This window comes from Amblyraja radiata, unplaced genomic scaffold (assembly GCF_010909765.2).
Source record: "Amblyraja radiata isolate CabotCenter1 unplaced genomic scaffold, sAmbRad1.1.pri S89, whole genome shotgun sequence".
Classification (NCBI taxonomy): domain Eukaryota; kingdom Metazoa; phylum Chordata; class Chondrichthyes; order Rajiformes; family Rajidae; genus Amblyraja; species Amblyraja radiata.
In genome coordinates, this window is record NW_022630172.1 from 12,352,203 (window position 1) to 12,365,575 (window position 13,373).

Genomic DNA, 13,373 nt, shown 5'->3' on the forward strand with positions numbered 1-13,373 from the left:
AAATAAATTTGATTCCCTGATTAAATTTTCATTATCATTAATCGGCAGAATAAGCGCTATAAAAATGATAGCACTACCACAAATAATATATTTATTCCAATCTATACCAATATATATACCAAAACACTTTTAAAACAAATTAGACTCGAATATTTCTAATTATATTTGGGAATATAAAGCACATAGAATTAAAAGAAATCACTTGTGCAAACCCAAAGAGGTGGGGGGGGTTTGCACTACCTAATTTTCTATACTATTATTGGGCAGTATATATTAAGAATATAATTTATTGGTTGGATAGTACTGCTCAACAGTTGGAATGGATAAGAATGATAAGAAGAGGATTGCGTCCCCTACGATTTAGGAGCGGTCATCTTTTCCCCAATAAAGCTGAATAATATGTTATATAAGAAGAATCCAATTATACAAAATACAATACGAGTCTGGAAACAAATAAAATTAACTTTAAAATTAAGAAACTTATCAGTGCAAACACCAATAGTGAATAACCCAGTATTTAAACCATCTGGTATGGATAAAATATATAAACAATGGGAAAGAGTGGGAATTACAAAGATAGGTGACGTGTATGAATTTGAGAAATCTATTATCATTTCAACAACTAAAATCAAAATTTAAATTGAATAACAATCAAAATTTTAAATACCTACAGGTATGTGATTTTATGAAGAAATATATACCAAGATTCCAAAGTATAATTTTAGACCCACTGGAAGAAGTAATGAATATCAAGGTGGTCAAAAGAAATAATATCATACTTGTATAACAGTATTTTAAACATAGAATTACCATCAACCAAGGGAATTAGAGAAGATTGGGAAAAATAATTAATGACAAAAATCTCAAAAGAAACATGGGAAAAATATTTGATACATATACATAAATGTTCGATCAACGCTAGACATAATTTAATTCAATTTAAAATATTACATAGATTATATTATTCCAAAACTCAGTTGAATAAATTTTATCCAAATATTTCTCCCATTTGTGATAAATGTCTTTCTCAAAATGCCAATATTATACACTCATTTGTCTCTTGTACAAAACTTTATAAATTTTGGTGTGACATATTTGATATATTTTCAAAGTTATTTAAGACAAAAATGCAACCTAATACAGAAATTTTTATATTTGGAGTAAGTGTAGTTGGGAACAAATTAAATACACACCAAAACTCATTTTTCAATTATGGGTTAATAACAGCAAAAACACATACTTAAATTTTGGAAAAATGCTAATATAGCAACATTTAAAATGTAGAATAGTAATATGCTGGACACAGCACATTTGGAAGAAATGAGACTCCTCCTAATAGACAAACAGGACCAATTCTTAAGGAGTTGGTCCCCATTTATTGATTTCTTGGATTCATGTGGTGACATACTATCATGAAAACTAAAAGTTCAGGTATGGGTGAAAGATGATTTAGACTATAAAAAATTCATCTCCTTGTTGCGACTGAATAATCTCCCTCCTGCTTTCCTTATTCTTTTTTTCACTTTTTCTTTATCTGTTTCTCACTCACGTTCACTAGTCTATTCTTCACTTTTCACAACCTCTTTTTCGTCTCTCTTTTCTTACTTCTCTCTTTTAAAAAAAGGAAGTTGTACAGAGAATGTAATATGTTAACATAATTTTTGTACCAATGCATTGTACTCACTTCTAATAAATTAAAAAATTTTAAAAATGTAAAAAAACTTTTTCTTAAATGTTGGGAAGGTCCCTGCCTCAACTACCTCCTCTGGCAGCTTGTTCAATACACCCATCACCCTTTGTGTGGATAAAGTTACCCCTTAAAAAGTTACCTCTTAAAAATACTCCCTACAAAAAGCATTGAAATCATACTTCTACGATGCACTATAACATGATTTTAATACATCAAATTTCAAAAAGTTCCTACCCTGGGAGGGGGGACCCTTCTTCCACACCCTCTCCCCACTCGGTTGCCCCACTCCCTCACCAAGTACCCCCAAGGCCAGTGATCAAAAACGCTCCACGGAGAACACTGCCAGATGTGAGCGGGGAACTGAAGCCAGTTGTCCGTGATGTCTGGATCCCAATGCTCAGCGCTTCATGTTTCGGAGTTGGCTAATGTTATAGATTTGTAATTAGCCTAATTTGTAATTAGTTGACAAAACCTTAATTTATTAATCCGGAATATCCAGGGGGATGGGATAAGTGTAATATTAAATGACATGCAAGGCGTCAGGCTGTCTGTCACAACATACAGCCCTGATAACCTATTATTTCCTTCAGTTAAATATTGGGAAGTTAGCACTATTGTCATTTGCCACTCAATTAGTATGTTTGTTTACCTCACTGACTATTTCTAACCCCCCCCCCCCCCCAATTCCTTTGACAGGTTGAATAGAAATGTTCCCAATCTCGTTGCTTTGTTAATTGAACACGTAGATGAACATCCTCAAGGAGTGTAATCAGATGGAAACTGATTCAGATGCGATGTTTAAGAACTTGTTGAAAGAAGGGGTATATTTTAAAGGAGTGACATAGATACTTGCAGGGGAATGTGTGAGGAGATTATTATTTGTCTTTAGTTTTAGCTTGAACCAGGACATCTGAAGATTCAAAGTTTAATATGGTAATTGTGTTGATACTGACCACAACCAACCACGTAATGAATATCATCCATTCCAGAGGCTTTACATTTACGCCATTTAAACTTCACTTGGATTTCAATCACTTCAATGTAAAAGTAATTGGGAACGGGGTGCATTGGAAAAAACTTTGCCCTCGGTACATATTAACTGTAATACAATAATGTGTGCATGTTGGTAGGTGCAATCAAAACAAAGATCTTTTTATCATTGTTGTGTTATGAATACCACAGAAAATATTATGTACTCTCAAGATCACATTTAATAGAATAATATTGCTTAAATATATAGTTATTGACCTTGGCATTTCGGAAAAGTCCCAGCTGAGAGGAAGACAGCAAAATACTGAAAATATTGGGGGTGAAAATGACTTCAGGACAGTTTGTTACGAAAATGAAAGAAATGGTATCAGAATACTTATACATCTGAGTATAAATTTATGGATGGGAATTGTGTTCAACCAATTGATGACTTTTTTTGACAAAGTAACTAGCATGTTAGATAACAAGGAAACCAATAAATGTAGCAAATTTTGTTATCCATAATTTGGTCTGTGAAGTGCCCCATAAAGGATTACTGCATTAGATAAGCATCTGTGGACTTGAACGTAATAGGTTAAGTCTAGGGGGTCAGATATGGGGCTTTATGTGTGGGCCAGATATATTGTCAGTGCAGAGGGGCTCGGAGCAAGGCCAACTTTGCATCGAGAGTCTGGAATAGTACTGGATGTGCAGTCAAAACTGGGACCAGGGGGTGTGTTCAGCACTGGGAACCTAAGCAGGTTAGCAGCTATGATCATGGTAGAATAGGAGGGGGGGGGGGGGCAGGTGTAAAGCTGGACTCAGAGTCAGGAATTAGAGGTTTTTGCAACTGGAGTCAGGGTCAGGAGTAATACCAGGTGTGCAGTGAGACCCAGGTTGGTCAACATGGGCCAAATGTTTGATTATAATCTGATTTCCATACATGAATATACTCAGATCATTCATGTGCTGCACCTGTTGATCAGAGCCTGGGCTAAACTGTGGGATGTAATTAGGAATGTATTTTACTCTAACCTTCTTCATAGCTAATCCAATTTAAAATATATATATATTGCATTCAAGTGTAAGTTAAAAGACTCGTTACAGTATGCACCATATTGCACAATTTCAAGCTGAAAAATGCAAAAGCCCTGTACTAATGGAAGGGGACACACCCTCCTATGGGAGATTTTATGTTGTACCAGGTAAAATAAAGTAGTTTATTTTTATGTATAAAAGTGTTTCTTAAGATGTATTTAATTCACATTTTAAGTTGCGAAACGGTGATTTTTTCCCCCCGAAGAACAGGCAGTGTTTTTGCTGCAGATATGGGGGACTAAAATCACCGCATCCTGAACGTTCCAAAGGGTCCCGTTCCAGAAAATCCCACTCGCAAGCTGATTTAAATGGCCATTAATTTACAGGTATTAAACATTAAATTCCTTCCATTTGGCCTATAAACCCATGACAATGAGATTTAAAAATTATGTTATATTCTGAAATCTTGTGTGAAGGTTATTTGGACACTTAGGCTATTTAAAAATGTTAATCTATTCTTAAGAAATGGATAGATGTTTAGATCTAGTAATTGAATTTTGTAATTAGCTACAATTAGATAACTAACTATGCTTTAATTTTAAGTCATCTAAGTAAGATTGTTTCATATTTGTTTCAGAATGCTTCAACCTATAATAACTGAAAATTTCTTTCAGTTCTCTTCAATTTTAATAAAGTTATGGGCTTTTGACAGTCCTCGATCACAGCTTTTGTGTTAAGTCAATGGAAAAGCAATAGGGAACAAGATGCCAATTTCCGAGTATGAAAATGGCCATAACCTTTTTTAGTACTGAAGATATGAAAGTGAATTAGGTGTCAAATTAAACTTCTTTTTATGCGTTATCTGATGGGATAAATTAAAGACTTGATTTTTTAAATCTTAAAATTTTGTAACATTGCTATAGGGAGGTTTCACGGCAGTCGGGTCACGACCCATGACCCGTACTGTTGCTACGCTACTCCAAATGGATTACACGCGATGAACTGCAGGTAGGCACTTACCATTGTTTCCAGCGTAGCGGGCCCGTTAAAACCCCACCGCTGAAATTGTCAATTTTTGCCCTGTAAATAATTATGGAAATCGGGATAAGCGTGTGAGACATTTAGCATACTTCAGAATTCCAAAAGTGAGGAGAAATTACGGTAGATAGAAGAGAGAGCTTAAGGGACAACAACAGCCAGAGTGCTTGGCGAACATTGGCCGTTTGCTCACTGCATTTCATCAACAGTAAGGCATTATTTGTATTTTTACTTGATTCCTTTGGCATCTAAAAAGTTTCAGAAGTGATAAATCTGGCTGTAAATTTTTTTTAAATCGCCCATGGTTCTCGTGGGTTTTTACATACAAAATGAAAACGCATCTGAAGAAAACTTTACAGCCAAATTTATCACTTCTGAGAATTTTTAGATACCAAAGGAATCAAGAAAATACACAAATAATGCCTTACCTGATGAAATAGTGAGCAAACGCGATAATCCCAATATTTTCAATGTTTACCAAGCACTTTAGCTGCTGAAGTCCCTTCAGTTCTCGCTTCTCTATACCTTCATTTCGCTTCACTTTTGGAATTCTAAAGTTGGGTACGATGTCTCTCACACTTACCCTGACTCCCACAATTTTTTTTCAGCGCAAAAATTCAACATTTTGGTGGTTTTTAACAGGTAGGAAAGTACGCGTTTCTAGCATTAATAACATATACCGGAAGTGACGGATTTCTTCCATTTGGATTTAGCGGCTCCGTGCGTCAAGCCCTATGACCCAGTGACCTTTCGTCAGGGCCGGCGTTAAGCCGATTTGACCGATTGCTCCAAATTGGGCCCCGCGCCTAAGCGGGGCCCCGCACTAATGTTCAGTATTTCGTACGGAAATACGAATTATCTTTGTTAAATAAAGATTTTTTTTAATTCGCCATCCGGATTTTTTTTAAACGAACATGTATAACAACCGCTGCACGGCCATCATACACAAACGATTTGTTAACTAGTGCTGTTAGCACTTCTTAACGGTAAGTACTTAACACCTTGTTATGCAATGTCATGAATCTGCATCTATCCGCATTCCTCAGTAAATGTTATAGTGTTTTGAACAAGTATTAATGACGCCGTGTTCCTTTGAATAAAATTCACGCGGCGTCATTAATACTTGTTTAAAACACAATTACATTTACTGAGGAATGTAGTTCGATGACACGTTGAGAATTTCATTTAACTCACCATCATGAGTGAGGGCCCCGGACCGCGAGAAGGGGCTTCTTCCTGGTGTGCAGGTTAGTCATTCACCTACCGACCCACGTTGTGTCCAAAGATCTTATAGCGGATCTTTGGTTGTGTCTCTCTGTCTTTTGCTCACTCCCTCCCTCCCTCCCTCTTTCTCTCGCGCTCTCTCTCCCGCTCCCCATATTGTCTCTCTCTAGCTCTCCCACTCCCTCTCTATCACCCTGTCCCCTCAGCATTCCCGGAATCGTTGACGTTTTGCAGTAGACAAAAATGCTGGAGAAACCCTGCGGGTGAAGCATTCGCCTGGCCCGCTGAGTTCCTCCAGCACTCTGTGTTTTTTGTTTGGCTCTGAAGTTGAAGGTGGCTCAGCGGGACGGGCAGCGGCTCTGGGGAGAGGGTTGTGTTTCTGGTCGAGACCCTTCTTCAGACAATCACAAGTACTCTCATCGACGCGAGTTCAGTGCGGTCTGAAGAAGGGTCTTCTCTCCAGAGTCGCTGCGCTGCCTGTCCTGCTGAGTTACTCCAGCTTTATGTCTATCTTCAATTTCAGAGAATTACAATTTCTCACGGGGGGCTTATAACGTCTCTAAACCCCTCTGGGACCCTCTGAACACGTCTAAACCCCCTCTAGTCCCACTATTTCCCTCTATTCCCCTCTAAACAATTGTAAACACACCTGAACCCATCTGAAGCCCTCTAAACATCTCTAAACCGTTTAAACCCCTCTAAACTAGGAGGCTGCAAGGTGACTTGGATAGGCTGGGTGAGTGGGCAAATGCATGGGAGATGCAGTATAATGTGGATAAATGTGAGGTTATCCATTTTGGTGGCAAAAACAGGAAAGTAGACTATTATCTGAATTGTGGCCGATTAGGAAAAGGGGAGATGCAACAAAAAATGCTCACGGCAGACCAAACGTGTTAAACAGAAATTGGTCAGATATTGAGCTTTACACAGTGAGAAATCATGTGAAATAATCACTGAATTTAATTTTAAATGAATGTACCTGCATGTTATACTGTTTAGTTTGAAGATACCACCAGATAGTCTGGTTGATACAACCAGATCAGTTTGGAGATACAACCAGATTAGTTTGGAGATACAACCAGATTAGTTTGGAGATACAACCAGATAGTCCACTGAGTTCGCACCGACCAGCGATTTTTGTTACAGATTTGACAAATTTATTTGGCGGCCAATCAAACGCTGTCTCTAGGGGGGTTGCATCCAATCACCAACCAGCTTGCCTTAAAATTCCCGAAACTACACGAAATATAAACATACATAAATTTTTACTTTTCTAGAGTAGGGGCCCCGCCATCAGTTTTCTAATTGGGCCCCGCAATTCCTAGCACCGGCCCTGCCTTTCGTGCAACCCCCCTATACTGTTTGCACTCTCTATGACAAAGTCACTGCAGCATTTTACCTTCAGTGAGAATCAGGGTGCAGCCCTGTAGTCGCCACCGCCCAGTTGTTGATGCAGCTTCTCTTGTTTCCACCAAAGATCCAACTGACTAGATTGTGCTGGAAAGAACACACATACATGAATGTGATATAAATGTATATAATCATATAACACACACAATTATATTTCTTCTGATTTTTATATCCAATGATGAACTTTATTTCAGACTAGACAGGGGACATTAAATAATAAGCATTGTAAACCTCCCCGCAACATCACACACACTAGGCCCTATCCCAACCATCAACTCCCCCCCCCCCGGCAGTCCCTCACCTCTCCCCACACTACAATGTATCCCCCCCCCTCCTATGCCCCTCTCCCCGCTGCCCCGAGCCGCGCACCCCGCTCACACCGCCAAGGCCTCAGGCCTCCCCGCTGCCCCGGGCCACACCCCCTCTCCCCGCTGCCCCGGGCCACACACCCCCTCTCCCCGCTGCCCCGGGTCACGCACCCCCTCTCCCCGCTGCCCCGGGCCACACACCCCCTCTCCCCGTGCCACACACCCCCTCTCCCCGCTGCCCCGGGTCACGCACCCCCTCTCCCCGGGCCACACACCGCCTCTCCCCGCTGCCCCGGGCCACACACCCCCTCTCCCCCGGGCCACACACCCCCTCTCCCCGCTGCCCCGGGCCACACACCCCCTCTCCCCGCTGCCCCGGGCCACACACCCCCTCTCCCCGCTGCCCCGGGCCACACACCCCCTCTCCCCGCTGCCCCGGGCCACACACCCCCTCTCCCCGCTGCCCCGGGCCACACACCCCCTCTCCCCGCTGCCCCGGGCCACACACCCCCTCTCCCCGGGCCACACACCCCCTCTCCCCGCTGCCCCGGGCCGCGTACCCCCTCTCCCCGCTGCCCCGGGCCACACACCCCCTCTCCCCCGGGCCGCGCACCCCCTCTCCCCGCTGCCCCGGGCCACACACCCCCTCTCCCCCGGGCCACACATCCCCTCTCCCCGCCCAAGTCATAGACCAAAGCGAAGATACGGGAGCGGAGGCGGAAACAAAGATCCGATCTTTGGCCGGAACAAGATGGTGGAGGCTGGTTGCTAAATTCACCATCAATCTGCCCATGACCGTAACTACGCGTTTGCGTGAGAGTATTGCTACTTCTTCTATGTAGTTTTTTTTGGCGGTTGGCAACCAACTTTTTAGTGCATTACCGCCACCAACTGGTCTGGAGTGTGGATCAAATAACATTATAACTTATATACTAATAACCTATATCTTTCCAAACAAATTGGTTACCCTGAGAAAAAGCAATAGGATTTGATAGCACTTATATGAATTATTTTGTAAAATATCTATTAAATTGTACTGTTCAAAAGGGAACTGCAGATGCTGGAATATCGAAGGTACACAAAATTGCTGGAGGAACTCAGCGGGTGCAGCAGCATCTATGGAGCGAAGGAAATAGGCGACGTTTCGGGCCGAAACCCTTCTTCATGAAGGAAATAGGCGACGTTTCGGGCATCAACATTGAATTCCCCCAATTTGGCTAGCCTGTGCTGTCCCCTCCCCTCCCTTCACCCTCTAGCTGTCTCCTCCCACCCTCCCATCCGCCCGCCCTCGGGCTCCTCCTCCTCCCTTTTTCCTTCTTTCTTTCCCCACCCCCCATCAGTCTGAAGAAGGGTTTCGGCCCGAAACGTCGCCTATATCCTTCGCTCCATAGATGCTGCTGCACCCGCTGAGTTCCTCCAGCAATTTTGTGTACCTTTATTAAATTGTACTTTTTCTTTTCTGAATCGTTCACTCATATGTCTTCTTTCTTCCTCGTACCTCTCACAATGTATAATGACATGCTCTATTGTCTCTTCTTGCCCACAGTATTCACATCTGCCTGTATTATGCTTGCCTATTATAAAAAGTGTACTGTTCAGACCAGTGTGTCCAAATCTGATTCTTGAAATTACTGTCTCCTCTTTTCTGTTTTTTCCTGCACATGTCATTTCTCCCACTTTCCTCTGGACTCTGTTGAACCACCGTCCTTTCCGCTCTTCCTCCCATTGCGTTTGCCATCTTTCCTTCAGTCTTTGCTTAATAATGTCTTTGATTTCAGTTTTACCTATGTTAATACTTAAATCAATCTTACTTCTTTTTGTTACCTCTTTTGCTCCCTTATCTGCCATTTTGTTTCCTCTAATGCCAATGTGTGCTGGTACCCATACAAATATGACTGTAAGCCCCATCATTTGAATTCTGAATAGTGTTTGTTGTATTTCAATCAAAATGTCTGGTCTACTGTCTGAATGGCTGTGCTGTAAACTCTTTATTGCTAAACTTGAATCTGAACAAATAACTGTCCTTAAAGGCCTGGTATCCTCGACCCACTGTACCGCTAACAATATTGCAATCATTTCACCTGTGTATACTGAGACCTCATTATTCATCCTCTTCCCTACTTTGATGTGAAATTCTGGTACAATAGATGCTACTCCTACTTTATCTACTGAATCTTTTGATGCATCTGTATAAATTTGGACAAAGCTGTAGTATCTGTCAATGTATTCCTGTATGATGAATGAATTATACATACGTTGTTTATCCTTGTTTTTCTGTTCTAATATTGTAAAGTCTACTGTTGCATCTGGAAGTATCCAAGGTGGAATTGAAGGTAATGGAACCGTTGGAACCACATTTAATTGTGCTATGCTGATTTGTAATGCTCTCTGGGTCACTGTCCATCCAAAACTTTTTGTTTCCCTTCTCTCCTTTTCCCAGCATGGTTTGACAGTAACTTGTGCTGGGTGAAAGCAGTATCCTTCTCATCACTAGAGGCATCTCCCCCATTTCAACCTGTAATGCTGCTGTTGGAGTTGTTTTTATTGCACCTGTACATATTCTCAATGTCCGATATTGAATGTTGTCTATTTTCTTGAGAAGTACTTGATTTGGACCCATACACCACACAACCATAATCTAACACAGATCTAATTAACCCAGTGTATTTATATAGCCTTCAAAGCTGTTCTATCTGCCCCCCAATCACATCCAACTAAACATCTCATTACATTAAGTATCTTCTTCCATTTGTCCACTACTTACTGAATATGAACCATCCATGTAATCCTCTCATCAAACTTGCGTGAGAGTTGACCATCTTGCTCTGCTGTATGATCTTTGATGTGACCTTGAGTGAGCATCAGGGTTTGGCCATGAAACGCCGCCCAGTTGTTGTTGTTGTTGTTGTTGCAGCTTCTCTTGTCTCCACAGTCGCTGCCCGTCTGTGTCTATCACTGTCTCTGTCATTGTCTCTCTGTCGCTGTCTCTGTCACAGTCTCTGTCTCTGTCACTGTCTCTGTGTCGCTGCCGCTGTCACTGTCACTGTCACTGTCACTGTCACTGTCTCTGTCGCTGTCGCTGTCTCTGTCTCTGTGTCTGTCTCTGTCGCTGTCACTGTCTCTGTCTCTGTCACTGTCTCTGTCTCTGTCACTGTCACTGTCACTGTCTCTGTCACTGTCTCTGTCACTGTCACTGTCACTGTCACTGTCTCTGTCTCTGTCTCTGTCTCTGTCTCTGTCTCTGTCACTGTCTCTGTCTCTGTCTCTGTCTCTGTCTCTGTCTCTGTCACTGTCTCTGTCTCTGTCTCTGTCTCTGTCGCTGCGTCACAAGCGCCGCCAACATTTTGTATCCGCCTTCACGTTTAAAAACAAACCGCCATCTTGCAGCTTCGAATCGGCGGTGACGTCACGGCGCAGGGCGGGCGGGGAGGACGGACGTCACGGCGCAGGGCGGGCGGGGAGGACGCCCCCAACCCCCACACCCTCTCACCCCTCCCCCCTTCACTCACGACATTCTCCTAACTCCATGCTTTCTCCTAAGTGGCTGGAGGGAGCAATCTCTTGAACTATATAATAATCTGCCATTGTAAACCCCTCACCAACATGGCCGCCATCAAACCCCTCACAAAGATGGCCGCCGGCTGCCGACCAATCAGCGGCGCCGACCTCACGAAGATGGCCGCCATCAAACCCCTCACAAAGGTATCGCTCTGAGTCTGAAGAAGGGTTTCGGCCCGAAACGTCGCCTATGTCCTTCGCTCCATAGATGCTGCTGCACCCGCTGAGTTTCCCCAGCAATTTTGTGTACCTTTGATATTCCAGCATCTGCAGTTCCCTTTTGAACAAACCCCTCACAAAGATGGCCACCGGCTGCCGACCAATCAGCGGCGCCGACCTCACCAAGATGGCCGCCGATCCCGCCCCGGGATCGAGTCTCCGCATCGACCGCATGAAAATGGCGGCGAAGTAGCGGCAGTTGGTGACGTCGCTGCGGACGGAGCTGAGGTAAATAATGTTGTAAATAAACCGGGTAAATGTGGGGGAGTTGAGGTCAATCTCCACATAAACTACACGTCTGGGGAATAAACCTGGGGTCAATAATAGAAACTCACCGTCTGGAGCAGCGTCCTGATATAAAACACCAGGCTTATAAACATCTATCTCCCTCTCTCTGGCTCTCTGTAAATCATCAATAAATCACCAAATAAACTACACGTCTGGGTGATAAACCCGGTAAAACTGGGGTAAATAATGTTATAAACACACAGGGGAACAAAATAAACCCGGTAAATCTGGTGTAAATAATGTTATAAACTACTCGTCTGGGGAATAAACACAGTAAATATGGGGTAAATAATGTTAAAAACTACACGTCTGGGGAAATAAACCCGGTAAATCTGGTGTAAAACTGGGGTAAATAATGTTATAAACCCGGTAAAACTAGGGTAAATAATGTTAAAAACATACAGGGGAACAAATTAAACCCGGTCTGGGGGTAAAACTGGGGTAACTAATGTTATAAACATAGAGGGGAACAAAATAAACACGGTAAAACTGGGGTAACTAATGTTATAAACACACAGGACAGCGGAATAAACCCGGTCTGGGGGTAAAACTGGGGTAAATAATGTTATAAACACAGAGTGAAGTGGAATAAACTGGGCTGTGGATTTGTTTCCAAAACATCCGACCCCGACCCCTCGGTAAAATAATTCTAAATCTGCTGTGATGACATTACACAAGTTGGCATTTCATAAGAACCACTTGATCATCAGGCTGCCTTTTAAACCCATGTCCATAAAGGTTTGAGTCTAACGGTTGTAGCTGTGCTATTGTGGCTTTTTATTAATGTTTATTCTTGAAATAAAAACCATAATTCATTATGCTAAAAGAAAACAAAATGACAGAAAGGACCGTGACAAAATTACAATTCCATTGAATAAAGTAAAAATTATATTCAATTCAATTCAATTCAATTCAATTCAACTTTAATGTCATTGCACAAATACTGAGTATCGGTACAACGAAATGCAGTTTTGCGTCAGTCCGTAGTAGTGCAATATAGAAATTAAAAAAAAAGAGGATACAGAACAATAAAAAAATGCAGAATAATTAAACAATGGGGACGGAGGGACCGGAGGAATCTATCGGCGGGACTCCGAGTTCAGCAATGCGACGGTATGATTGTAGAAGCTGTTCCTCATCCTACTGGTACGAGACCTGAGGCTCCTGTACCGCCTCCCTGATGGGAGGAGGGCAAACAGTCCATGATTGAGGTGGGAGGGGTCTTTAATGATCTTCCCAGCTCGTTTCAGACACCGTTTTCGGTGGAGGGCATCCATGGCAGGGAGCGGGGCGCCGATGATGTGCTGCGCGGTTTTCACCACCCGTTGTAGTGCCTTCCTGTCCGCAACAGTGCAGCTGCTGTACCATACCGTGAAGCAGGCGGTCAGGATGCTCTCGATGGTACACCTGTAGAAGTTGGTCAGGATCTGGGGGGACAGGTGGGCTTTCTTGAGCCTCCTCAGGAAGTAAAGGCGCTGCTGTGCCTTTTTGATCAGCTTGGAGGTAAAAATTATAAAAGCATTACTGCAAAATTTATTAAACTAAGACCATAGGTATGAGCTAAATGGCTAAATTATGACCAAAAAAAATCTCATGTGCAATAGAAATTAAAAGTAAATGCGTAGGTATTT